Source organism: Platichthys flesus, chromosome 14 (genome assembly GCF_949316205.1).
Source record: "Platichthys flesus chromosome 14, fPlaFle2.1, whole genome shotgun sequence".
NCBI classification, from domain to species: Eukaryota; Metazoa; Chordata; class Actinopteri; order Pleuronectiformes; family Pleuronectidae; genus Platichthys; species Platichthys flesus.
In genome coordinates this window covers 22658335-22684536 of record NC_084958.1, presented here as the reverse complement: position 1 = coordinate 22684536, position 26202 = coordinate 22658335, and the positions used below count along the sequence as shown (strand labels likewise).

The 26202-nt window shown below is 43.6% G+C and overlaps 19 non-coding genes across 19 annotated transcripts; all 19 read right to left on the bottom strand.

Annotated features, from left to right (window-relative positions):
• Positions 1 to 6535: 6535 nt before the first annotated feature.
• On the bottom strand, positions 6536 to 6623 carry trnay-gua (transfer RNA tyrosine (anticodon GUA)). The gene is given in 2 exon segments: positions 6536 to 6571; positions 6587 to 6623. It is a non-coding gene; the product is annotated as a tRNA-Tyr (tRNA).
• Positions 6624 to 6863: 240 nt separating this feature from the next.
• Positions 6864 to 6951, bottom strand: trnay-gua (transfer RNA tyrosine (anticodon GUA)). The gene is given in 2 exon segments: positions 6864 to 6899; positions 6915 to 6951. It is a non-coding gene; the product is annotated as a tRNA-Tyr (tRNA).
• Positions 6952 to 7177: 226 nt separating this feature from the next.
• On the bottom strand, positions 7178 to 7265 carry trnay-gua (transfer RNA tyrosine (anticodon GUA)). Its single transcript is given in 2 exon segments — positions 7178 to 7213; positions 7229 to 7265. It is a non-coding gene; the product is annotated as a tRNA-Tyr (tRNA).
• A 544-nt stretch (positions 7266 to 7809) lies between these two features.
• Positions 7810 to 7897, bottom strand: trnay-gua (transfer RNA tyrosine (anticodon GUA)). The gene is given in 2 exon segments: positions 7810 to 7845; positions 7861 to 7897. It is a non-coding gene; the product is annotated as a tRNA-Tyr (tRNA).
• Positions 7898 to 8118: 221 nt separating this feature from the next.
• Positions 8119 to 8206, bottom strand: trnay-gua (transfer RNA tyrosine (anticodon GUA)). The gene is given in 2 exon segments: positions 8119 to 8154; positions 8170 to 8206. It is a non-coding gene; the product is annotated as a tRNA-Tyr (tRNA).
• Positions 8207 to 8441: 235 nt separating this feature from the next.
• trnay-gua (transfer RNA tyrosine (anticodon GUA)) lies at positions 8442 to 8529 on the bottom strand. The gene is given in 2 exon segments: positions 8442 to 8477; positions 8493 to 8529. It is a non-coding gene; the product is annotated as a tRNA-Tyr (tRNA).
• Positions 8530 to 8765: 236 nt separating this feature from the next.
• trnay-gua (transfer RNA tyrosine (anticodon GUA)) lies at positions 8766 to 8853 on the bottom strand. Its single transcript is given in 2 exon segments — positions 8766 to 8801; positions 8817 to 8853. It is a non-coding gene; the product is annotated as a tRNA-Tyr (tRNA).
• Positions 8854 to 9074: 221 nt separating this feature from the next.
• trnay-gua (transfer RNA tyrosine (anticodon GUA)) lies at positions 9075 to 9162 on the bottom strand. Its single transcript is given in 2 exon segments — positions 9075 to 9110; positions 9126 to 9162. It is a non-coding gene; the product is annotated as a tRNA-Tyr (tRNA).
• Positions 9163 to 9397: 235 nt separating this feature from the next.
• On the bottom strand, positions 9398 to 9485 carry trnay-gua (transfer RNA tyrosine (anticodon GUA)). Its single transcript is given in 2 exon segments — positions 9398 to 9433; positions 9449 to 9485. It is a non-coding gene; the product is annotated as a tRNA-Tyr (tRNA).
• Positions 9486 to 10341: 856 nt separating this feature from the next.
• trnay-gua (transfer RNA tyrosine (anticodon GUA)) lies at positions 10342 to 10429 on the bottom strand. The gene is given in 2 exon segments: positions 10342 to 10377; positions 10393 to 10429. It is a non-coding gene; the product is annotated as a tRNA-Tyr (tRNA).
• Positions 10430 to 10663: 234 nt separating this feature from the next.
• trnay-gua (transfer RNA tyrosine (anticodon GUA)) lies at positions 10664 to 10751 on the bottom strand. The gene is given in 2 exon segments: positions 10664 to 10699; positions 10715 to 10751. It is a non-coding gene; the product is annotated as a tRNA-Tyr (tRNA).
• A 221-nt stretch (positions 10752 to 10972) lies between these two features.
• Positions 10973 to 11060, bottom strand: trnay-gua (transfer RNA tyrosine (anticodon GUA)). Its single transcript is given in 2 exon segments — positions 10973 to 11008; positions 11024 to 11060. It is a non-coding gene; the product is annotated as a tRNA-Tyr (tRNA).
• A 235-nt stretch (positions 11061 to 11295) lies between these two features.
• On the bottom strand, positions 11296 to 11383 carry trnay-gua (transfer RNA tyrosine (anticodon GUA)). Its single transcript is given in 2 exon segments — positions 11296 to 11331; positions 11347 to 11383. It is a non-coding gene; the product is annotated as a tRNA-Tyr (tRNA).
• A 236-nt stretch (positions 11384 to 11619) lies between these two features.
• Positions 11620 to 11707, bottom strand: trnay-gua (transfer RNA tyrosine (anticodon GUA)). Its single transcript is given in 2 exon segments — positions 11620 to 11655; positions 11671 to 11707. It is a non-coding gene; the product is annotated as a tRNA-Tyr (tRNA).
• Positions 11708 to 15714: 4007 nt separating this feature from the next.
• Positions 15715 to 15802, bottom strand: trnay-gua (transfer RNA tyrosine (anticodon GUA)). The gene is given in 2 exon segments: positions 15715 to 15750; positions 15766 to 15802. It is a non-coding gene; the product is annotated as a tRNA-Tyr (tRNA).
• A 3534-nt stretch (positions 15803 to 19336) lies between these two features.
• Positions 19337 to 19422, bottom strand: trnay-gua (transfer RNA tyrosine (anticodon GUA)). Its single transcript is given in 2 exon segments — positions 19337 to 19372; positions 19386 to 19422. It is a non-coding gene; the product is annotated as a tRNA-Tyr (tRNA).
• A 194-nt stretch (positions 19423 to 19616) lies between these two features.
• trnay-gua (transfer RNA tyrosine (anticodon GUA)) lies at positions 19617 to 19704 on the bottom strand. The gene is given in 2 exon segments: positions 19617 to 19652; positions 19668 to 19704. It is a non-coding gene; the product is annotated as a tRNA-Tyr (tRNA).
• A 550-nt stretch (positions 19705 to 20254) lies between these two features.
• On the bottom strand, positions 20255 to 20342 carry trnay-gua (transfer RNA tyrosine (anticodon GUA)). The gene is given in 2 exon segments: positions 20255 to 20290; positions 20306 to 20342. It is a non-coding gene; the product is annotated as a tRNA-Tyr (tRNA).
• Positions 20343 to 20532: 190 nt separating this feature from the next.
• Positions 20533 to 20618, bottom strand: trnay-gua (transfer RNA tyrosine (anticodon GUA)). The gene is given in 2 exon segments: positions 20533 to 20568; positions 20582 to 20618. It is a non-coding gene; the product is annotated as a tRNA-Tyr (tRNA).
• Positions 20619 to 26202: the final 5584 nt, after the last annotated feature.

Here is a 26202-nt window from a genome sequence, read left to right as displayed (position 1 = left end):
TGGATAATCAGAGTTATTGCAAGTGTAACTTCCGAAGCCAGATGATAAGGGACAGAAACTACACACAGAGGACTGTCCTCCTTTCTAATTATCTTGTCGGAGTCCAGAAATGACCCTGAGGCTGCATCCACCCTGAACGCACCACCTCTGCTGCTCTGACAGTGTTGAACGCACCATGGTAGCATGGGGTACTTCCTGTTATATGATGGATATTATGTCCCATTTGCATCTTAAAGGCTTGTTTGTCCTTGTTAAGAGACTATTGGACATTATGGATTGAGCTCTCAACGAGGACAGAGTTCACAAGAACATCGTGCCCACAGAGAACAGTGTGTGGTACATTGTGAGGAATTACAGCAGCAGCAGTGTTCACTCTCTCTCTCTCCCACACACACACACACTCACACACACACAGAGCTGTTCCATGGACTCTCCTCTCAGCGGGGATCCCCTTCCCCTCGGCACTGAGCCGACACACACCGCAGAGCGTTGACAGCAACATGCTGATGTCTGTGTCACGGCTTCCCCCCCCTCTGCTGCCTGCTCCACACTGACGACAGCAGACCTCCTACATGCTCTCGCTCTTTATCTCTACACACTCTTGTGCGTGTGTGTTTTATTTACACACAATGTTCTACAGCATCATCACAAACCAATGAAAAGGGTCAGATTCGTAGAGTATGTTTTTTGGTCTCTTCTGTGATGTAGGACTCTGCAGGAGTCTGAGGGAACAATTATAATTGTTCCTAATGGGCAGAGACAGAGGCCGACATCATGTTGTGAAATCTAGATATAAACTACAGGCTTCATGTACGACTCTACAATCAACATCCAGTTATAAACAAACACACAAGCGGACGGGGCAGCCCTCAGGTGAACACGCAGCCGGGCCTCCAGGTGGTCCGGGTTCTAACATCTGTCTAAACAAGGAGATCCTCCATGAGAGATTTGGATTTCACGCTCAGCCACACTGAATCCTTTTAAAGATGCTGCTGTGCCGGACGGCTTCTCCACAGCCTGGTGGAGAAGTCATTCCTCTGACAGGACGGAGCAGCCAGCGGCTCATTAGGCAGCGCTGCCCCGAGGGCTCGGCTCCAGCTCTGAGACACCGGGAGGCTGAGGTTTGAATCCCTGAAGTGTGTGTGTGTGTGTGTGTGTGTGGGAGAGAGGGGGAGAAACAAAGGGAGAGACAGTGAAAGGTGAGGGAGACAAATGGAGATATCGATGGTTAGCAAGGTCTGAAGAGAGACTGATTCATGGACTGTAAATAAAGAGGGAGTGAGTCTGGTTCTTCCATCATGACATCTCAGATATCGTTTATATCAAATAAGAACTTATAACCATACGTCAGTGTGATCAAAACTAAAAGGACAGAAAACATCTTGAATTGAACACGTTCTTTTAACACCATTTTTTAGTTTGGTCTACGTCCCATCTGCTAACACGGAGGAGATTGGGTTACACTGTAACACTGCAGCCAGCCACCAGGGGGCGATCCAGAGGACTTTCTGACTTCTTTATCTTCAAACCCTAGTATGTCCTTACTGCAGGTCGGGTAAAAGTTACGTTTCTGCGATTTCTCACTCACGTGAAACTTGATGAATTCTGGAATATGAGAGCCTTAAAGCTCCCCCACCCCCCCATTCCCCCCCTGCAATTTGAACTCTGAGCAAAGGCAGATGACAACATCGTCCATAAGACGTTGTCCATATTGGACTAAATCAAAGAATAGACTTGTATCCTGTTCACATGAGTCACCTGTTGATGGTTGAGTTGTTTTGATTGATTGTGTTCGGTAGAGTTGTGATTAGGATTCGGCAGAATACGGCGAAGGTATATTTCTTCGCTGTTTCTACAAAATCCTTTAAATAACATCCACGTTACATCCGGACGATGACACACCTCCGTGATTTTATGTTCAGTGTCAAAACTCATTCAGTCACGATTGTGTTTCCCTCAGAACAGATGTTCGTTGTCCTAACGTAATCCTTCAATATCGTAATTCAAGTTTAGGAAGTTTTCAGGCATGAACTGTTGCACTTGCTCTGAACTTTCTAGAAATTTTTTATATTCCCAAGTGGATCTTCATTCTTACACAAAGCAATCTGGAAGAATGTTAAACTGAGCTGTCACATAATCTTCAGTATCTCAACCTCACTATATATATATAAGTACACATTGTTGTGGAATATCAGCTGCAGCTACACACTTTTAAATACTTTTTACTTTGTGTAGTTTTCAGAGTTGATTGTGTAGTTTGTTGCACCTGGCTGTCGCCCCCCCCCCCCCCCCCCCCCCATGTAATCTGGCCTGGTCTTCAGTGTGTTAGTGGAACTGCAGTGAACGTCCCTAATCAGCTAATGGACAAATAATCCCCCAAAGCCCCAAACTGCATTTAGTCCGAAGCTTTCCGATGCTAACGAGCCGTAAACAGACAAGGAGAATGGTCAGACAGCACAATACACACTTTAAGAAACAACCTCCCCCACACACACACAGAAACACGCACACACACACACACACACACACACACAGCTTCTGTCTGAGCACATGCTTCTTACTGCCTGTGTGTAACCTAAGTAATGGTTTAGTTAATAAAAAGCTGTAATGGTGAATTCATCTAAACTCAGCTAACAAGGCCTTTTACAGGAAGTTGATTTATCTGTATCCAGATAAAGACTCACAAACAACTTTAGTTTGTGAGACACAACTTCCTCGGGCCAAGTGTGTAGTAAATTAGATGAACAATTTGCCAGATGTGCGTTCCACAAACAGACAAAAAGAAAGATAGACGTTTGAAAGAAACCAAATTTAGTTAAATCCATGTCTGAAAACGTCTTTCCTGTCTTTTCTCCTCCTCCTTTCCTTCCCTCCTCTGTCCTCTCTGTCCTTTCCTCCCTCATCTCTCTCCCATCTCCTCTTTGTTTAAGGTCAGCGGCTTCTCGATGGGATTTCACATCAGACACATGGAGTGATGGTGGAAGCAGGAGGGCGGCAGATCCTGATTGGCTCCCTCTGACCTTTGTTCTTGACCTCTCAGCGGTCCACTTCTCCTCCGGTCTTCTTCTTCTCTTCCTCAACATCGGCACTTTTCTCTTCCAGCCTCTTCTTCTGCAAATTTACCTCCTGTTGTTTCTCCTGCCGCCGCTCAGGCTGCTCAACGCATCTCTTCTTTCACCTTTTCATTCTCTCGCTCCCTCTTTTATTTTCCATCCTATGCTGTGCCAGAACAGTGCACTGGAATTGAAATCGATCTGGACACACACACAGACACACACACACACACACACACACAGACACACACGCGTTCTCTAACCCAAACCAGCAAATTCATTAATTTTGCTCCGGGAGACGTTGTGGTTTCTTCCTGACATGGACACGGACGTGTGTGACTGCCGCGGCTTTGTACTGTGGTGAATTGAATTTCTTTAACTGGGTGGTCATGGAGCGAGTGGGAGCTGGAAGCATCAACAGCACCGTCTGTTTTTAATCTGATTCCAGATTTTGATCCTGAAATGTGAGAAAATGAAGTGCTGTCATCTAAAGAATGACCGGGTGTCTATTCTAATGTTTTTCTTTCCATACATTGAATTATCATTTTACATAAAGGTTACTACTGCAGATCTCTGTGGGAGGATTGTGTAGTTGTGTGTCGACCGGATGGACAGAGGTAGTAAAACAATTAATTAGTAAAATCAGGAGACGTTAAGGATGGAAAGGAAATATTCTGAGAAGATACAAGCCTTTTTGTTTATCGATTTTGTTATTTAAAATTTTGTTTAATTCTTATATTAACTGCATAAATATTCTTTTTTACATTCACATAGATATCAATCAGACGAGCTTATAGAGCAGACCGACAAGTCTTTGGGAACCAGCTGAAAATCGTTTTCAATTAAATGAATTTGTCTCATATTACATGCACAAAATATTTCTAGACTTCATTGGAAAATAGATGTGTAACTGCATCAGGTGTTTCCAGACGAGCCAGAGAGGAAGACCACACACAGCCGAGGAGGGTCAGACACACACTTCCCCTCTCGTCTGTAAACACAAAGTTGTGTCTGTATCCAAACTAAAGAAACTTTCACTGCTGCTGAGACCACTTCATTCTCACTGAATGACTTCCTGCAAACTGAAGCTGCAGAAGAGACAATGAAGAGATTTGCATTTCGAGAACATGTGACTTTCTGCAGAGCCAGTTTTGAACCATGATTTTGCGAGTATCTTCCACAGCTGAGGACATTGGGTCAGATATATATATATGACAAATACTCGAGGTTCAGTGCAGGTCTGAAAGCAGCTCTAGAAACTCGGTTTAAAGGTGAAGGTTGCAATGAGAGACTTCTGAACACAACGCAGATAGCAGTGTTCACACCCTCCCTCCCGTCAAGGACACGTTTGTCCACAATGTTTCAAATACACGGGACCAGAGGAACAAACATTTAACTCCTGTTTCCCTGCTACGTCCTTGAACCAGATCTTTGTTGTTTTTTGGACATGACCTGAGTTTAGAGAAACATGTTTACGTGTTTTCAGCAAACTTCTGTTCCTGCTGTGGGATACACATCTGTAAGGAATGCAATGGGATGGGACGGATCACAGTTTGATGAGATTTGGGATCATTGACCTCGGATGTGTGACACATTAGAAACAGGTGAGAACAGAAGAGAGAGTAAGAGAGACACAAAGAAGTTTCAATGTAAGGCAGGAAATAAAGAACTCAAAGTGCAAACAAGGATTTAAGTACATGACAGAAAAACTCCATAGAACAGAAAGATTCACAAAGTGTCCAAATACAAAAAGTCTCTCAAAAGTCCAAACCTAGGACAGACACTTGCCTTATGCTCACTTATTTGACTGTTTACGAAGCCACATCAGAGGACACAGTGGTTATTTAATTAACATATATTGACTTTATTAGTTTGTTAACTCTCTTGTTTATAGGTTTATATTTGTTCTATTATATTTAGTATTTGCTGTGTATTCTAGTACTTTAAAGTGTATCATTAACTGGGAGTATGTACAGTTTTTTTGTACTTTTTATGTTTATTACATTCTATTTTGATTCTTCGTATCTGTTTTATTGTTTCTTCGCTCTACGTGCGACACCCCTGATGTGCTGTAACACAATAATTAACCAATTTGGGATCAATAAGGTAAATCAATCTATCTATCAATAAGGTGAGCATCAAGCTAAACAATAGCTACCGATCATGCATCATAATTAATAACCTTTTTGTTGTTGAATAAGTATGTTTTTTGCAGAGACGTCTAATCCTACCTGCAAAAGGCTGCAGACGTAATCCTGGGGGGGGGGGGCAAGATCCCCTTTCAAAAATCTCTGGAAAGTTGGTGGCTAATGAATCTTTATGTTTCCGTGTTGTGGTTGTGCAGTTTTAACCATGACAGCAGTGTTGTGTTTGGTTTGTCACGTAGCCTAATGCCAGGACCAGCGAGTCATGCTCTTGGCAGCAGGACAGCTGCAGACATCTGGCTGACAGTGGCACTCAGAGACGTTAACCCCTTCTCCGCCTGAACGTCAGTCTGCAGACACAGAGCTGCACGATGCATTAAAATATGTTTGTTTGTTGTTATTTTCTTTACGGCGATGACGCCTTATAAGTTCTTCCTCACTTTTGAGCCCTGTCTTTTCTAACTCTGTCTTTTTTTTTATTCCAAATGAGTCTTCCTGAGCTTGTGTCCCATTCAGTCACTTTCTGAATCCTGTTAACATCGTCTTCATTATATTTATTTTGTGTCTTTCCGTGTGCGCATGTTTACAAATAGGTTTTAAACATTTGGTTCTTATTTGTACCTTTACTGCTGCAACACAATTTTCCCCACAATGTGACTAATACAAGTTATCTTATCTTGTCTCATCATGGACGTCTACAGAAAGAAGCTGGTTTTACTCCCCCCCCCCCCCTCCCCCTCCATGTGTCACTCAGGATAAGTGTCAGCCAACTGCCGCAAATGTAACGTAAAACATTTCCACCGCTGACAGATTCCCCGTTGAGTGATGGTATATGGCTTCGACTCAAAACCTTCAACGTTTAACCCTCAAATTAATAGCAGCCTGTGGCAGATAGACAAGACAGATAAAGATGCAGGCAGCCAGTTTGACAAGCTGGGACAGAGACAGACAGGCAGGCACGCTCCCTCCTGGCAGCTCTGCTACAGCCACAGAACAGCCGGGAGAATGTAGCTTCCACCAGAGGACAGTGATTTGTGTCGTGCCTCTGAGCATTTTAAACTACAGTCCTCCGCTCTACAAACTGAGCTAAAGCTATCGAGGGATAGGACAGTTTTTCTAGTGAATCATACTTATGGAAGATGTTAGTATCCTGGTTAGAAAATGGGAACATTTTCATCTATTGTCAGAGTCCCTGTGCTAAACATTCAGGAAATAAACTGCCCCTCCCCCTCTACTACCCTTTGGTTCATTGAGGTACCCTGATACAGGTGTGAACGAATGCCCTTATCTATCGAGTCAGTAAGCCTCATATGCAAATTTCCATCTGTAAAAGAGTAATCCTTCGAACCGGAATTGAACCAGTGACCTAAGGATGTCAGCATATGCATCCTACAGTCCTCCGCTCTACCAACTGAGCTATCGAAGGGACATAACAGGCACAAAAAAAGAGTGGGTATTCTTGGAATTTGTTCGTATGCTGGTTCGAAAACGAGGAGTATTTGTAAGTGTCTTTAGAGTCTCTGTGCTAAACATTCAGGACATTGACTGCCCGGCCCTCTCTACCTGCCTTTGATTCATTGAGGTATCCTGATCGAGGTGTGAACGATCGCTGTTATCTTTTGAGTCATTAAGCCTCAGATGCAAATATCCCCCTGCAAAAGGCTCCTCCTTCGAACCGGAGTTGAACCAGTAACCTAAGGATATCAGCATATGCAACCTACAGTCCTCCGCTCTACCAACTGAGCTATCGAAGGGCTAAAACAGGGTCTCTAGTGAAACAATTTTAATGAAAATATCAGTATCCTGGTTAGAAAATGGGAACATTTTCATCTATCGTCAGAGTCCCTGTGCTAAACATTCAGGAAATTGACTGCCCCTCCCCTCTGCTTCATTGAGGTACCCTGATAGAGGTGTGTAAGACATTTCATATCTTTCGAGTCGTTAAGCCTCACATGCAGATTTCCATTTGTAAAAGTCTCCTCCTTCGAGCCGGAGTTGAACCAGCGACCTAAGGATATCAGCACATGTAACCTACAGTCCTCCGCTCTACCAACTGAGCTATCGAAGGGACAAATTCTCACAATAGGGTTTTTTTTTTTTGTTGAAAATATAAATTTCCTGGGTTGGAAAATGGTACATAGAGACTTGTCTTCAGAATCATTGTGCTTACCATTGCGGACATTGACTGCCTGGCCTGCCTGCTTTTGGTTCATTGAGGTATCCTGATAGAGGTGTGAACGAATGTCCTTATCTATCGAGTCAGTAAGCCTCAGATGCAAATTTCCACCTGTAAAAGAGTCCTCCTTCGAACCAGAGACCTAAGGATATCAGCATATGTAACCTACAGTCCTCTGCTCTACCAACTGAGCTATCGAAGGGACAAATTGGGCATAATAGTGTTGTTTTTTTTTGTTGAAAATATAAATATCTTGGGTTAGAAAATGGTACATAGAGACTTGTCTTCAGAATCATTGTGCTTACCATTGTGGACATTGACTGCCCGGCCTGCCTGCTTTTGGTTCATTGAGGTATCCTGATAGAGGTGTGAACGAATGCCCTTATCTATCGAGTCAGTAAGCCTCAGATGCAAATTTCCACCTGTAAAAGTCTCCTCCTTCGAACCGGAATTGAACCAATGACCTAAGGATGTCAGCATATGCAACCTACAGTCCTCCGCTCTACCAACTGAGCTATCGAAGGGCTAAAACAGGGTCTCTAGTGAAACAATTTTAATGAAAATATCAGTATCCTGGTTAGAAAATGGGAACATTTTTATCTATCGTCAGTGTCCCTGTGCTAAACATTCAGGAAAATGACTGCCCCTCCGCTTCATTGAGGTACCCTGATAGAGGTGTGTACGACATTTCATATCTTTCGAGTCGTTAAGCCTCACATGCAGATTTCCATTTGTAAAAGTCTCCTCCTTCGAGCCGGAGTTGAACCAGCGACCTAAGGATATCAGCACATGTAACCTACAGTCCTCCGCTCTACCAACTGAGCTATCGAAGGGACAAATTGGGCATAATAGTGTTGTTTTTTTTTTGTTGAAAATATAAATATCTTGGGTTGGAAAATGGTACATAGAGACTTGTCTTCAGAATCATTGTGCTTACCATTGCGGACATTGACTGCCCGGCCTGCCTGCTTTTGGTTCATTGAGGTATCCTGATAGAGGTGTGAACGAATGCCCTTATCTATCGAGTCAGTAAGCCTCAGATGCAAATTTCCACCTGTAAAAGAGTCCTCCTTCGAACCGGAATTGAACCAGTGACCTAAGGATGTCAGCACATGTAACCTACAGTCCTCCGCTCTACCAACTGAGCTATCGAAGGGACAAATTGGGCATAATAGTGTTGTTTTATTTTTTGTTGAAAATATAAATATCTTGGGTTAGAAAATGGTACATAGAGACTTGTCTTCAGAATCATTGTGCTTACCATTGCGGATATTGGCTGCCCGGCCTGCCTGCTTTTGGTTCATTGAGGTATCCTGATAGAGGTGTGAACGAATGCCCTTATCTATCGAGTCAGTAAGCCTCAGATGCAAATTTCCACCTGTAAAAGTCTCCTCCTTCGAACCGGAATTGAACCAGTGACCTAAGGATGTCAGCATATGCAACCTACAGTCCTCCGCTCTACCAACTGAGCTATCGAAGGGCTAAAACAGGGTCTCTAGTGAAACAATTTTAATGAAAATATCAGTATCCTGGTTAGAAAATGGGAACATTTTTATCTATCGTCAGTGTCCCTGTGCTAAACATTCAGGAAAATGACTGCCCCTCCGCTTCATTGAGGTACCCTGATAGAGGTGTGTACGACATTTCATATCTTTCGAGTCGTTAAGCCTCACATGCAGATTTCCATTTGTAAAAGTCTCCTCCTTCGAGCCGGAGTTGAACCAGCGACCTAAGGATATCAGCACATGTAACCTACAGTCCTCCGCTCTACCAACTGAGCTATCGAAGGGACAAATTGGGCATAATAGTGTTGTTTTTTTTTTGTTGAAAATATAAATATCTTGGGTTGGAAAATGGTACATAGAGACTTGTCTTCAGAATCATTGTGCTTACCATTGCGGACATTGACTGCCCGGCCTGCCTGCTTTTGGTTCATTGAGGTATCCTGATAGAGGTGTGAACGAATGCCCTTATCTATCGAGTCAGTAAGCCTCAGATGCAAATTTCCACCTGTAAAAGAGTCCTCCTTCGAACCGGAATTGAACCAGTGACCTAAGGATGTCAGCACATGTAACCTACAGTCCTCCGCTCTACCAACTGAGCTATCGAAGGGACAAATTGGGCATAATAGTGTTGTTTTATTTTTTGTTGAAAATATAAATATCTTGGGTTAGAAAATGGTACATAGAGACTTGTCTTCAGAATCATTGTGCTTACCATTGCGGATATTGGCTGCCCGGCCTGCCTGCTTTTGGTTCATTGAGGTATCCTGATAGAGGTGTGAACGAATGCCCTTATCTATCGAGTCAGTAAGCCTCAGATGCAAATTTCCACCTGTAAAAGAGTCCTCCTTCGAACCAGAGACCTAAGGATATCAGCATATGTAACCTACAGTCCTCTGCTCTACCAACTGAGCTATCGAAGGGACAAATTGGGCATAATAGTGTTGTTTTTTTTTGTTGAAAATATAAATATCTTGGGTTAGAAAATGCTACATAGAGACTTGTCTTCAGAATCATTGTGCTTACCATTGTGGACATTGACTGCCCGGCCTGCCTGCTTTTGGTTCATTGAGGTATCCTGATAGAGGTGTGAACGAATGCCCTTATCTATCGAGTCAGTAAGCCTCAGATGCAAATTTCCACCTGTAAAAGTCTCCTCCTTCGAACCGGAATTGAACCAGTGACCTAAGGATGTCAGCATATGCAACCTACAGTGCTCCGCTCTAACAACTGAGCTATTGAAGGGCTAAAACAGGGTCTCTAGTGAAACAATTTTAATGAAAATATCAGTATCCTGGTTAGAAAATGGGAACATTTTTATCTATCGTCAGTGTCCCTGTGCTAAACATTCAGGAAAATGACTGCCCCTCCGCTTCATTGAGGTACCCTGATAGAGGTGTGTACGACATTTCATATCTTTCGAGTCGTTAAGCCTCACATGCAGATTTCCATTTGTAAAAGTCTCCTCCTTCGAGCCGGAGTTGAACCAGCGACCTAAGGATATCAGCACATGTAACCTACAGTCCTCCGCTCTACCAACTGAGCTATCGAAGGGACAAATTGGGCATAATAGTGTTGTTTTTTTTTGTTGAAAATATAAATATCTTGGGTTAGAAAATGCTACATAGAGACTTGTCTTCAGAATCATTGTGCTTACCATTGTGGACATTGACTGCCCGGCCTGCCTGCTTTTGGTTCATTGAGGTATCCTGATAGAGGTGTGAACGAATGCCCTTATCTATCGAGTCAGTAAGCCTCAGATGCAAATTTCCACCTGTAAAAGTCTCCTCCTTCGAACCGGAATTGAACCAGTGACCTAAGGATGTCAGCATATGCAACCTACAGTCCTCCGCTCTACCAACTGAGCTATCGAAGGGCTAAAACAGGGTCTCTAGTGAAACAATTTTAATGAAAATATCAGTATCCTGGTTAGAAAATGGGAACATTTTTATCTATCGTCAGTGTCCCTGTGCTAAACATTCAGGAAAATGACTGCCCCTCCGCTTCATTGAGGTACCCTGATAGAGGTGTGTACGACATTTCATATCTTTCGAGTCGTTAAGCCTCACATGCAGATTTCCATTTGTAAAAGTCTCCTCCTTCGAGCCGGAGTTGAACCAGCGACCTAAGGATATCAGCACATGTAACCTACAGTCCTCCGCTCTACCAACTGAGCTATCCAAGGGACAAATTGGGCATAATAGTGTTGTTTTTTTTTTGTTGAAAATATAAATATCTTGGGTTGGAAAATGGTACATAGAGACTTGTCTTCAGAATCATTGTGCTTACCATTGCGGACATTGACTGCCCGGCCTGCCTGCTTTTGGTTCATTGAGGTATCCTGATAGAGGTGTGAACGAATGCCCTTATCTATCGAGTCAGTAAGCCTCAGATGCAAATTTCCACCTGTAAAAGAGTCCTCCTTCGAACCGGAATTGAACCAGTGACCTAAGGATGTCAGCATATGCAACCTACAGTCCTCCGCGCTACCAACTGAGCTATCGAAGGGACATAATATGTACAAAAAGTGGCTATTCTTGGAATTTGTTCGTATGCTGGTTCGAAAACAAGGAGTATTTGTAAGTGTCGTCAGAGTCCCTGTGCTAAACATTCAGGACATTGACTGCCCGGCCCTCTCTACCTGCCTTTGGTTCAATGAGGTATCCTGATAGAGGTGTGAATGGACGCTATTATCTTTTTAGTCGTTAAGCCTCAGATGAAAATTTCCACCTGTAAAAGAGTCCTCCTTCGAACCGGAATTGAACCAGTGACCTAAGGATGTCAGCATATGCAACCTACAGTCCTCCGCTCTACCAACTGAGCTATCGAAGGGATGACCCTTGTCTAACAGAGTAGATGCTTTCAGGAAAATATCCATATCCTGGTGAGTAAATAGGAAAATGTTCATCTATCGTCAGAGTCCCTTTGCTCAACATTCAGGTTATTGACTGCCCGGCACTCTCTAGCTGCCTTCAGGTCGTTGAGGTCCTTAGACTTCACATTACTTTTTGTCATATTGAGTTCAGCAGAGACATCATGTCAACAGATCGGTCTGTGTCTCTGTCCTCTTGCTCACACACTTTTTTCAGTGATAGATATCAAGTATCGCTGCTGAACTCCCTCAGAAGCCGAGTGCAGATTGGAAACTTGTTCATTACTTCGTAAAGAGCGTTCTCCACATCTGTTTTACAGCTGAGATCTCCCCCCCGCTGCCACTGAGCTCACTCTGTAATACAGTTTGTCGCTGGAAAATTCATAAATTAATATCTCTGCAGCAGAGATTGAGTTAGTTCTGTTTAGCAGAGGTTGACAGGACCCTTCTGGAAATTTGGTCCATGTCAGACCTGAGCCTGAGAATTCTGGGAAATGCATTTAGCACTGCTCCCACACAACAGAGGGAAATGCATAGTGTCAGAGTCCGTCCCTGCTGTAGGTTACCAACTCCCCTCTGCGCATGGGAACCCGTAATTTCCCCTGTAATTACATTCAGCACAGAGTATTAGCTCGAATGGAGAGGAATGTGCAGCACTCGCCCGGCCACCCCGGTATTGTCTATACTTCTGAATGTTGTGTTTGTTTTCAGTTGTGTTTTCTCTAAACCCAAACACTGGAGCCTCTCAAGGAAAAAAAGAGGAACGGCCACTGCAGTGGGCTGTGGGATCTCTGCTGCTGCTGATACAGATGTTTATTGGATTGACCAAATACTGATATAAGGTTTCATATGAGAGAGAGAGAGAGAGAGGACGAGTCTCCAGCACTGAGGTCAAGTTGTTTCTGAGCTACAAGCTATTTATAACATTAACATACAGTACATCCATTACTAAGTTCTTCATCCACCTCACAATAACGTGTTTTATCCTTGAAGAGATATGCAGATGCAGGTCACGTGTAAATATCAGGTGTAAATGAGTCTGTGTTCAACCAGACCTTTTTGTTTCGAGCCCTGGATTATCAGCAACTTTTCAAGAATGATTCATTGGGTTTAATTAATCCTACCTTCGGTTTAACAGGGAACAGTGGACAGTGAAAACCAATGAGCCTGAACACTGAGGAACAAACGTTACTGAACTGTGTTATAAGTCAGTAAATACAAAGTTAAAAAAAACTCTTGATTAGAGAATGAGTAGAGTAGAGTGAAAAACGTCCACCAAGGCCCAACAGTCCTTTTATTGAACCCACATTTAAATCAGCTTTCTGCTTTTTGTTTGGATCTGCACCAAACTGCACAAACACATTAATACAAGTCCCATAAATATGCATCATCTAGTTCTGTTTATTACTCCCTGGGAAACCAGAGAAAATGTGGTGATTTCATAGAAAAGAACTAATTTCACAAAAATGTATCAGTAGAGTTTGTGTAATGCTGCTGTTAATCAGACTTTATTCTGGACACACAATGGACAAAACTGGACATGAACAAGCGACAAAATAAAGTCAACAAATCCTGCATTCAAAAGAAAGAAATAACCCATCTCATTGGAAATTCAGGAGATCTAAACAATAGTTTTTTTATAATCCTGCTGACAAACCAACAATCCCCAGCAGCTCCTGAATGAAGGTCAAGAAGGATGACCAATGACCTTGTCTCAAGAATCCAGATCTGTCTTGCAAACACCCCCCCCCCCCCAGTCTTATGTAACCTCTGGTGGCTTCAGGCCAGTAGGATGTGTCGTGTCGGTAATGCTTGCTCAGTGGCACGCAGACACAAGCATCTGTCTGGTACTAAATCCATATTTGCACAGAGAGTGTTTTTTTTTCCACCAGTCACTCCCATATAATTACACTGCTAAGTGTTTCAGAGGGAGACAGGGGAGGAGATCTGGGTGGTCTCCTCACGTCCTCGCTCCCTCCAGCATGTCGACCAGAGACCTGTGATTCACCGTCATTAGCATTCCACCACAGTGAAGGATTGAGAGAGGAGCAGCCTCGACGTGTCCGTGTCTGACCCCCACGTCACATATATCTCTTATTTTGACAGTTTGACTGGATCGTTTACTTTTTCGGACGTTGATTAATATTTATCTTGTTGTTCCAAGTTGGTTCTTCCTCTAAAGGTGTCCTGGTGGTTTTGTGATCTTATATGGAACTTTCTGGATGCCGGATCAAAAGAAGAAGAGGAAAGAAGAAATATATTCTTAATTGGTTTTATGGTTTTGATCAATTCTACCACAGACTATTGTAAACTCCAGAATTACACACAAAACAAACCAGACTGATATTTTTGTATGCCCTGATTGTAACAGCGACATCAGAGACCTACAAGAACATTAAGTTGTTGGACACATGTGTTTGTGAAAGCTTCACCTAAGACACCTCCTTCAAGTGGGAGTTGAACCAGCGACCAGCTAACAAAGTTAAATTGATGCAATGAACATAAAACATATTTTTTGAACAGATATGTCTCATGTCTGATCCTGTCGATGGCACGATGGGAACTCTGGGTAACATGGAAATAATACAAATGCATCCCATTATTTGTTTGTATCTGCTTCACGAAGAAAAGCCTCGAGCCGGAGTTGAACCATCAACCTAATGATGTCCGCTGTGTTCAGGTGGAGGTTGGTTTTAAACCAATGAAGGTGTGATCCCGGTTCAGGTGAGGAGAACACAACGTCAGCGGGTACAACACAAACTCCCAGCAGAGACACACACATGCTCCTCATGTCCAAGTCTCTCCTCGACAACAGGTGCTTGCTTTTTTACAACACAACACAACCGCTTCAGCCTCGTCAGTCAGAATATGATCCAAACGAAAGCTCCTCTGTTCGGCTGTGCTGCCATGACACTGTCAGGACAGCTATTTCCTGCAGTCACACAAAATTAATGTTGGCTTCATGCAAATGTTTCAACCTCAGCTCCCGTTTCCTGTTGTGGCATTTATCTGTCATCCGTGATGATTTATAGTTTGGAGCTTGGGCCGTGTGCTTGGACTCTTCTGCTGCACGTCCTCTGAATGATCCGGGGATTTGAGTCGTGTCACTCGTTGTTATGCTCTGGAAATAAAAAGAGCATCAATTTAATTCCTCGTTCAAAATGCAGCCATGGCTATTTAGCTGCAGTTGCTGTCTTTCCAGATGCTTCAGCCTGGAGCCATATTGACTCCTGCCTGTCTACCGGTCAGCATGGCCGCAGGCGCTGCTCAGGCACAGAGACATCGGTCTGCAGAGTCAGGCTCACTTCTGATTGGACGGATCCATGGGCAGAAACTCAGAGAAGGGCCCCCCCCGGGAACCCACAAGGCCATGTTGTGGTTCCTCACTCGTGCTCCCTAACCCTTTCTGCTGCTGGGTCTGAATACTGATTTCATATTGATTGATTCCAGCTCACAGCTGCAGCTCTATCTGACTGTGACACTTTTTATTCTGCTCCCAAAAGTGTGATATACAAAAATATACAAACTCCATGAAAGGGATAGTTCACCTAAAAATGAAAAATGCACCCATTATCTACTCAGCACTTTGCCGATGGACAAATCCCTTTTTGGAGTCTCAGGGGTAAACAGGGCTGCAGGAGAATCCATTACAATTTAAGTAACTGGTGACCAAAAACCACAACATTACTTCTCACGTGGTGTCATCCGAGTGTCTGCAAGCCCCCCAAGTTATATTCAACTTGAAACTGAGTCATTTGCACAAGTTTTAAGCCTAAACGTCCACTGATATGCTCCAGGTGCATTCAGGGACCGACAGAAATGCTAATGTTCGCTAGCTTAGCCATTTCTGGTGGATTTAAGGCTTAAAACATGTTATAACAACATAACGACCATGTGAATGCTTTGGTGATGATGGAATACAGGGGCACACAGCTTCATCATCATCTTAAAGCTATAAAAAGTCTCCTCCTTCGAGCCGGATTTGAACCAGCGACCTAAGGATGTCAGCACTGCTCCTCTACAGTCCTCCGCTCTACCAACTGAGCTATCGAAGGGATACAGAGTATGCTAGACTGTAAAAGCTAAATTACTAAATTTTAGTTGCAACTATGAACTGTAGTAGAACATACACACAATGCTACATTTATATTTGGAGAAGTTTGACTCTTGAGCTGCTCGTATGTTACTAAAAAGAAAACCTTTTGTTAAAGCTGAAAACCACACGCTTGCGATGTTGCTCTATATTCATGTCCTTCGCCCTCGCGCTTATGCAAAGCCACCGTGTCTTGACTTGACTCGACTGAGCCTGTGAATAAATCGTGGCCCAGCTGTTGACTAATAGTCCACATTCACCGCTTAAAAAAACACCATGTCACCACTCCTTGTGTCCAGAGTGGGTGGTGAGAGCAGGGAGGGGCTGGCCTGGTAAATAGGTTGGGGGTTGGGGTTGGGGGGGTTGAAGTAGGAGGCAGCATTGTATTGTTTGACTGACAGTGGGACAGCGAGGGGGAACGGGTGGCCCCCGCCCGGAGACAATGACAGCACGCTGCCTCTCTGCTAAGCCCCCTTTCTGTGGTCGGGTGGGAAACTCCATACAAACAGCCATCACCAGTTTGATTCATGCCTTTATTGTGACTTGGGAATCTACTCGTTGGAAATGTGCCACAGACTCACATGGCACATTTTTGTGGATTGTCAGGAATACTAAGAGGGGGGTTTCAGGGGATTTGCTCAGGTTGCAGGGTCTGAATGTTTGTGATGCAGATGTAAAAAAACAGAAGAAAAACAGTACACAAAAAATCCCTTATCTTAAAACATTTGGAATCTGCAGTAGTTTGCGATATCAAAATTTTGTTTAATAATCATTTATTTGTAGTTTTGAGTTTGTTATAGATTTTAACAGCGTAAATTTAAGATATTGTGACTTACATAAATTGCCTAGAGAAGAGGATTGACTTTATATACAGGCCATCAAGTTGTTGAAAAAATATATATATTTTTGTTTTATATATTCAACTGCTCAGTGTAAAATTATAATCTTTACTGAAAAAGATTACTTTTAAATTATGTTGTACTTGTTATTTTTGTGTTTAGATAGTTTCGTTTTATCATTAGTTGTCTCTGATTATAATTTAATTGTCTTTAATGTTTTCTAGTTTATATTTGTCCTCTTTGTGAGGAACTTTGTAACGACTGCTTGGAAAGTTATTCTTATATTATTATAATGATCCTTATGGCTGAGTGTTGTTGGCTTATTACTTAAGGGCACACATGAGAAGTCCTTCACATGATTTTGTGCAAAACAACCGAATGTTGTCCGATACACTTTCATTAACTTAACGTCCTTTGGCTTGTCAACGCTCTGTTTGTATTCAAATTGTTTGCTGCAATAAACAAACAGTTAATCGTCTTATTCACTTTGCTTAACTGGGCTAACGAGGAAAAACTCAATCTGGGCTTTAGCAGAAACACACCTCCTGAGGTCGGGGCTGTTTATTCAGAGGCTTAGGACTGTATTCAGAGAGGGGGGGTGGGGGGGCTGTCAGAGTATCTGCTTACATTCGGCCCAATTAACAATACAATAGTGCCGGGATTTGCAAAGAATAAGGTAAGCCTATTTGTCCGCATACATCTGTTAATTATTAGTGTAAATTAGGTCCCAAACTATAATTATCACCTACAATTGTGTGAGAGAGGAAGAAGGAACGTAACTGTCATTAATTGTGCTTAAAACTCTGTCAACACTAATTAGTCGTGAGACTCGTCTGTGCTGTTGCTGCCACCCAACGACTCATTACACTGGCCGGCAGCACACACAGTTCCCAGTCATACTGGTTCAGCTGGTCAGCCTTTCAGCCCCGGCACACAGAGACACAGGGAGATGTAATGTAATCTGGCATGAGGTCATACAAATGTGTGGGCAAATCATTCCCACTGAAGAAAATGATACAGTGGGACTGGCACTGATAGGGAACCTGTGAGAAAACGGCCACAGAGAGAACAAGTGAAGAAACGTTTCTCTGTTTGACCTGCGGAGGAGAAACGTGACAGAAGAACCTGTGGCTGCCGAGTCAGGGAGTTGGAACACGAATGTCAAGAACAACACTAAGCTGCTATTGACGAGTGCCTCATCTGACTGGGTCAAAAACTCTATGGTTTATTGGTAAAGTGGACACAGTAAATGCGCAACACTTTGTTTTATCTGTAAACTTCACCCACAAAAAAAACAACTGGGACTTGTACCAGCATCTTAAGGATGTCAGCTTGGTTTTCTCTCCTCCAGCCCTCCACTCTACCAAGTGAGATATGAAAGAGACTAGGGCTAGGGCCTTAGCCGAGACAAACTAAAGAAAAGATGCATTCAAATCTGCCACTAACAAGCTCTTCATGTGGCCGATGGCTGTAACAGTGACTTCACTGAGTATGGGAATGCTTGGTGGAGGCAGAACATTTAGTCAAACACGTTTTCTCGGTAAAAGCTTCACTTACAAATTGTATTTGTGTCGCCAATATTCACAAATCAGAATGAGTCTCATTGAGCTTTACGAGGTTAAGCTCTAGCATCTGAGCTAAAGCTGAGCTACCAGGGTCTGAACAGCATTTAAACCACACACAGAGAAATTAGTCCGGACTAGTTGAGGAGAGTTTAAGTTATATTCATTTAAAAGGTTGATATTCTCTGAGTTTGTCTGTGTGCTGTTCGGTGCTGGGCAGGTTGGTGGGAAGTTCATCAAGTTTCATTTCATCGCAGCTTTTAGATTAGAGCAGCTTTAAAGTAACTCCTTGTTGCCGTCACGTACTGATATCCAGCTTCCTCCTCTTTTTCCGTTTCGCTCGGCTGACAGCGGAATGCCTTGCCGAAGGACACTGCAACAGTCACTGCTGAGAGACAGGGTTTCCACACCCAGCTTCCCACACAGTCCGCAGGTTTGAACTTGTGACTTTAACCGGTAACCTTGATCTGTGAGGACGTCAGAGTTCACTTCCCAAATACAGACGACTTGATGTTTTACATCTCGTGTTTCTTCAGAGCTCGATGTCAACGTGTTGTATCTCAAACCACGAACCATTCACTGCTCCTGACTACCAGAGAGATGCAGTGTTTCCCCAAAGCAAATTACCTTAGATGAATCAGAACTTTCACATCAGCCTGTATCTTTCTTGATGCATCATAATGTTTGTGAAATACAAGATGAAAACCAGTAATTGAATTGTGATTAAACAACATATTTAGTCCAGTCCTGGAACTCACTAAATCAAGTCTTTCTGGCTCGTTCAAAATTCCAGTTCCAGTCCATCTGGAAGATGAGCTGTAAATTCAGTTTGCATATGCTGAATGTAAAACAGATTAGTTGTTGTACGACCTTCACTTCTCTCCTCCCTGCAGGCGACGAGCTGGCCGGTGCATTAAGTTCACCTGCTTGTCACTACTCAGCAGATTCTGAGCAGCTCGTGGCCCAAACCACAGACTACAAATAATTCAGGACATTAACGGACCTCTCTTCCTGCTTTGGGCCGTCGAGGTGCCCTGACTGGAGGTGTGAATGGCAGTTTGATCTCCTGTGATTGTTGAGCATATAAAATAAACCTCCTTCGAGCCGGAGTTGAACCAGCGACCTAAGGATGTCAATTTAAAACCTACAGTCCTCCGCTCTACCAACTGAGCTATCGAAGGGATAAACCTAGCATTACAGTGATAGGTTTTTTTCTAAATTTTAAATATACTGGATAGAAAATGGGAACATAGAGACTTGTCTTCAGAGTATTTGTGCTAAACATTCAGGACTTTGACTGTCTCCCTCTCATTGAGGTACCCTGATAGAGGTGTGAACAAACGTCTATATGTTTTGAGTCGTTGGAAAAGAGTCCTCCTTCGAACCGGAATTGAACCAGTGACCTAAGGATGTCAGCATATGCAACCTACAGTCCTCCGCTCTACCAACTGAGCTATCGAAGGGATGAAACAGGCTGTCTAGTGAAACATTGTTCTAGAAAATGTCCGTATCCTGGTTAGAAAATGGGAACATTTTCATCTATCGTCAGAGTGCCTGTGCTAAACATTCAGCACATTGACTCTCCGGCCCTCTCTGCCTGCTTTGGGTCGTTGAGGTACCCGGACTGGAGGTGTGAACGAACTTCTATATCTTTTGATTTGTTAAGCCTTAGATGAAATAAAAAATGTCCTCCTGTAAAAGCCTCCTCCTTCGAACCAGTGACCTAAGGATGTCAACATTTAACCTACAGTCCTCCGCTCTACCAACTGAGCTATCGAAAGGATAAACCCTCAGTAATAGTGATGGGTTGTAAAATATAAATATCCCGGTTAGAAAATTCAAACATACAGACTTGTCTTCAGAATCATTGTGCTAAACAGTCAGGACATTGACTGCCCGGCCCTCTCTACCTGCCTATGGTTCATTGAGGTACCCTGATAGAGGTGTGAACGAACTTCTATATCTTTTGAGTCGTTAAGCCTCAGATGCAGATTTCCACCTGTAAAACAGTCCTCCTTCGAACCGGAATTGAACCAGTGACCTAAGGATGTCAGCATATGCAACCTACAGTCCTCCGCTCTACCAACTGAGCTATCGAAGGGATGAAACAGGCTGTCTAGTGAAACAGCCTAAATAAACATGTCCGGTTCCTGGTTAGAAAATGGGAACATTTTCATCTATCCACCCTGTGCTAAACATTCAGCACTCTGCCTTTGGGTGTTTGAGGTACACGGACCGGAGGTGTGAATGGCTGATGATATCTTGTGATCTTTAAGCATATAAATGACTCCTCCTCTGAGCGTGATTCGAACCAGCGACCTAAGGATGTCAACTAATAACCTACAGTCCTCCGCTCTACCAACTGAGCTATCAAAGGAATTAATCTAGCATTATAGATCTTTTGCAAAATGTAAATATCCTGGTAAGAAAATGGGAATATATAGACTTGTCTCCAGAAACCCTGTTCTAAACATTCAGGACATTGACTGTCTCCCCCTTATTGAGGTACCGTGATAGAGGTGTGAATGAAAGCTTTTATCTTTTGAGTCGTTAAGCCTCAAATTCAGATTTCCACCTCTAAAACAATCCTCCTTCAAACCAGAATTGAACAAGTGACCTAAGGATGTCAGCATATGCAACCTACAGTCCTCCCCTCTACCAACTGAGCTATCGAAGGGATGATACAGACTTTCTAGTGAATCATACTTATGGAAGATGTCCGTATCCTGGTTAGAAAGTGGGACCATGCCTCAGATGCAAATTTCTGTAAAAGTGTAGTTCCTACAGATGAACCAATCCAGATATTGGTGCCACTATCTCTCGCTGGTGATCGTTCAGGGACTAGGTTGCAGCAATTGCTTGACTAACCCCTGACCCTTCTATAGCATCCTATTAAAACCAAACCTACTTGGTCCCATCAGCTAACATGGAGGAGGCTGGGTTATGTTTTTTTTTCAGCTTGAAAAGATCTTTGCACAGAAACAAAAACTTGATCAGTCGATCACATGTTGAAAACAATGAACCAATGAGGATTCTGGAGTTGGATCAATATCAAGCAAACTCCGACAGCGCATTAGAAAATCCTTTCTTCCGTGAAACAATAGAGTAAAAACCGAAGAGAAAAACCCAAACAATAATCCCTGTATAATACCTACAGGCATATCGGCTATGGAGCTGCACTGAAACACCCCAAAATGAATTGAAACAGAAGGAGCTAATTGGATATCACATTTTTACAGATGCAGCCAACTCAACAAATTAACAAATGAGCCACAACACGGCACAACGCCGAGGGAACCAAGTTAATTTCCATTAAATGATAACACATTCCAGCCCATTCAGTTGCTCCTTTTATTTTATTATTTGCGTATTCATAAATTCCGGGCACGGGCGCATGAACCTCAACCTTTGTTAATATGAATATATTGTCATGCATTTGCATAATCCACTTCATAATCCACTGCAGCACTCGGCGGTGAGGGAGATAAGGAGGGGCAGCCACTGTTTCTCCTGGGAACGCTACACAGATAAACGGAGGAAGAGAGAGACGCACTTTCTGCTCCTATTATGAGATAAAAAAAAAGAGGAAGGCTTTGCAAAGTTTTCACTTTCCAATGCATTTCCCTTTCAGAGACAGATGGCGGTGGAATATCATTATTTGTATGTTTTTTCTTTTTTTTTGTATTTCACAGACATTGAAATTTACTGAATTTCCACCGAGACGTTGTGCATGGGTTATTTATGTATCTGCCACAACACAGCGGGCTGATTTTATTACGCCGCTGGAATCTGCTTCTTGCAGAAATTGTTTTTCACAGAGAAGCTGAGAGGCTGCTCGGCAGCGGGAGGAATCACACGGCGACAAATGAGCAAACAGAAAACTCCCAGCTCGTCCTGAACATCGCTAATGAGACCCCTTATAGCTTCAATGTGGATGGAAAAGTGTGCATGTGTGTGTCTGCACCTGTGTGTGTGACCCTCTGCGTGCATGAATGTGTGTGTCGTGACTGAGGCAGTGAAAAGCTCTCTTACCCCCCCCCCCCCCAAGTCTTCCTAAATTGGCCTCTGGGATGACGCCACCGCACAAGTACATCCATCCCCGCTGTGCTGCATGCATTCCTGGTGTGTGTGCGTGTCTCTCTGCATGTGTGTGTGTGTGTGTTTGTACAATGGCAACACTTCCTTTTTGGCCTAAATGGCAGGGAGCCCCAGCTATTGTGGCCTGATTAGGGCTCCCATTCAAGCTCTCTGGGATTTCTAATTGCGGGGCCTTGTGCGGGCGAACTCCCCCTCACTTCCCACCCTGCTACACTCCCCTGCTACTACTGTAAGACTTAATGAGACACAATTACTGCCCCCTAGGAGTCCTGGAGTGAGCCAATCACAAAGGCAGACAGAGACCCCCAGTGAATGGCCACTCGGAGGAGAAAGAGACAGAAAGAGGGAGCGGGAGGGAGGGGAGAATCACAAGCCCTCATTGTCCAGAGAAAGCAAAGAGAGAAGCCTTTTTTGGGGGGAGAAATATAAATGTTTTTATTTAATGCCGGCTCATAATTGGGCCCCTGAGAGGGAAAGGGAGAGCCAAAGGAGTGGAGAGGGTGGGGAGTTCAATAGGGAAAAAGGCCTGCAGGTACAAAAGACTAAGAATGACATGTTAGACGTGCTCAGGAGGAGGAGAGGGGAGGAGAGGGGAGGAGGTGGGAGGAGGAGGAGAGGGGAGAAAGAGAAAGAGGAAAGCCGACAACTAGATACTGAGGTGAAAAAACACAGGAGCAGAGGAAGAGAACAAAACCAAGTGGAAAAACTTGACAGGACTTTCTCCTTTTCTTCCCTTGTCACAGCTCTAAGCCCGTTCGGCGTGGGAAATGGCCGGTCGCTGAATGATGCGTGCCGGGCCAAGTGAAAAGCCGAAGCAGCGTTTCGGTTCAAGAAGTAAAATAATCCTGCATTTCAGGAGCTCTCTCTCCAAACCTGTGTGGGAAGCAACAGGAACCAGGGAAGTCCAACTGAAGATCTGCAGCTCTCCACTGTTCGGGAACATTCACTGTGTTATTCCTCAGGAATAGAGGCGATATTGTTTTGAGCACGTCTGGGGATTTTGAAGCGTTGTGAGGGGAGTTTATTGTGAAAGCCGAGCCGCCGTGTGATGTTCGCAGACAAGGAGGCTGTGAGACAACACCGAATAAAAGACTTCACGTCAGTCAGTTCTCTGGAGAAATGCTGCATTCCTGGTTGAGTTCACCGCACAGCACAATACTCAGCCAGCAGGAGAGAGGGCAGGTGGGACCTGACACACAGGGAACACATGATTAACTATTAATACAATAAAAGGCTTTTAAAAGTGTCTGAATTGATTTTCTCAAAGATGCACCTGTGAAGAGAAAGCACTGCATAATGTTTCCAAACTGTTTCGGCAAACTGAACTGGACACACACACCCACACACACACACACACACACACACACACACACACACACACACACACACGCTCATATACAGTAAATATGTTATATATGTGCTAAGTTTGGTTTCTAGTCTTATCGACTGCTCAAAGTCACATTCACATACTTTAGGGGCCTATTGGAGGCGGAGTGTCTTGCCCAAGGACACTCAGGCATGCGGCCCCCAACCTTCTGAGTAGTGGACGTACCACTCTACCTCCTGAGCCACACATGACATATCCCCTCTTTACTGATCTGATTGCAATTTAACTTGTGGCATCCGGTCTAGATTTTACGTAGAAGTCTCAGGAGGCTTCTGCTTTCAGCTCATTGAGAGTGGGAGAAGAAGCTTCTACTTTATATCCTGAGACATTTGTGTTCTTATAGTTTTTTGTACGTTGTTGGTACGAAACTCGCTTGCTGTGAATAACACGAAAAGTTCCAGAAAGCATTCGGAGCGACTGACTCTGACCTGAGTGCACTCTGCACAGGGAACGAGACAGCACCACCCAGGAGAAGCCGACCTCCCTTATCATGATGTGCGTTGTCACATCATCTGAACAAACAAAGGGTCGGAGCTCAGACAAACTCCCCGAGGAGCCGTTAGAGTGATGGAGCAGCTCCCGCCTCCTCTGATGACGCTCTGGGGAGAAGCTCATTTCACTAAATACATATTTCCTGCATCGCTCTTTCCTCGTGTCTTCAAATGGAGGATCCCAAGACATGCGAGTAAAGACTCAAGGCCGACATTTCTCCTCCAGAATCGTTTTGTTGAATTGAAACTCCAACCTGCAGCGTACACACACACACACACACACTCAGTGCCTTGGCCCCACCGTCCTCCCGGTGAGTGCAGCCTCTCAGCGAGTGACTGAACCCCCTTTGTTCGGTGGTGACCCTCTTAAGCGCAGGTTGAAGCCTGCAGCCATTCCACTTTGGATTTGGACCCTATCGCGTGTCACACGGCTAAGTCGACCAGGACCGGGCCTCTTCATTCAAACACACGGCAACAAGTATCCATTCACATCACAATGGACGCTGTTTGAGCTGTAATAACTGGATGGTCGTCATTATGAGCAGACACAGGGAGGCATCCAGAGGGGGCCGGTCAAAGACGACCTACAAATCATCTGTTTTTATTTGAAATGCCTTTCACCCAAAACAAAACGTAAATTAAAGTGGTAATACTTTAATTTACTAATAATTGTCCTTTTAATGATTGCGCCAATTAGCCGGGTTTGCTAAGTATAAGTAAATAATTTGCTCGGTAAGTGGTCGCACTTACGCAGCTTAAGTAACCAGGTTATAGCTGATAATAGTTTTTACCATATTCAAACTAGTTCATTTATGCCAAAGTCCGGGTGGTTACTTTCATTTTCGTATCTTTTTAAGGATAAGTTTAACGGATCTAATTTATCGTTGAAGATAAAAACATAAATTTATTAAATTAGCATCCAAACCATCAACACTATAGATAACTGTACAGAGATAAATTCGACTTATTCCCTCGACAGATCATTTTGTTATGATTATTATGAGTTTTCAAATGTGTTAAAATCAATGATCCAGTGGCAGTCACGTGTATTTGAAGTAAGTAAGTTATTGTAATTTGTCCTATACATTTTTATCCAGGGCTCAACCCTGAAGAACAAAATAAATACAGTTAAATCAACACAGTTTACAAAAGAATCAAGTCAAATTGTGAGAAATTGTTTTTGCGTTAACACGACCTCTGCTCCGGTGCCGAGATGACGCCACGTGAGGGCAACAGGGTTTCTTGATTCCAGTTCTTTTGTTCTGGAAACCAGTGAACTCATCTCACCTCTTTGGGACGAGTGTGTTTCAAAGACCGGTTCAGATGCTGTGTTTCTGGGAGCTGCCTTCATGTGACTGTCAGCCTGTTGCTGCTGGAATAACAAAATCTGAAACGTGCAAAGTGAAACACGTCTCAGTCAGTTTCAAGAGGCTCTCTGTGGGTTTCATCAGCCTCACCAGGTCAAACTGTGACTGGATTGACGAATGGGGATGTTTCCTGGAGCTACTTTTCAAACCTCTCCCTCATGTAGACCGTCCAGGAGAAGTTAGCTAATCCCTCACGTTTTTCTTATTTCCTTGATTTCCCTCGTTCAGCTCCACACGTTTAGATCCGGTAGCAGCTCAACGCAGAGGCAGGTCTGAAAGTACGACTATCACACTTGTTCTAAAAGTACAGGCTTTGTCGTTTGGAGGCGTCCATGTACTTTTGGAAGCTCCAGAAAATCTCTGAGAAGCTGGGTGAGGTCAGAGAGGGAGGTTCCTGGGTAGAGCAGCAGAATACAGACAGGACGTCTAAACCTCCAAGTTGGCGTCTTCCTCAGCGTCTTCTTCGTGTTTTGCTTTTCTTTTTAATCCTGAGATATTTGTATTGGTGGTTTTTATCAGTCCGTCGTGTGTCGGAAATGTTATTGACACGATCACTCGGACATTTAACTCAGGGGCTGGCAGGAGGATTTCCAGAAAATGTCCAGAGAGATTCATTCA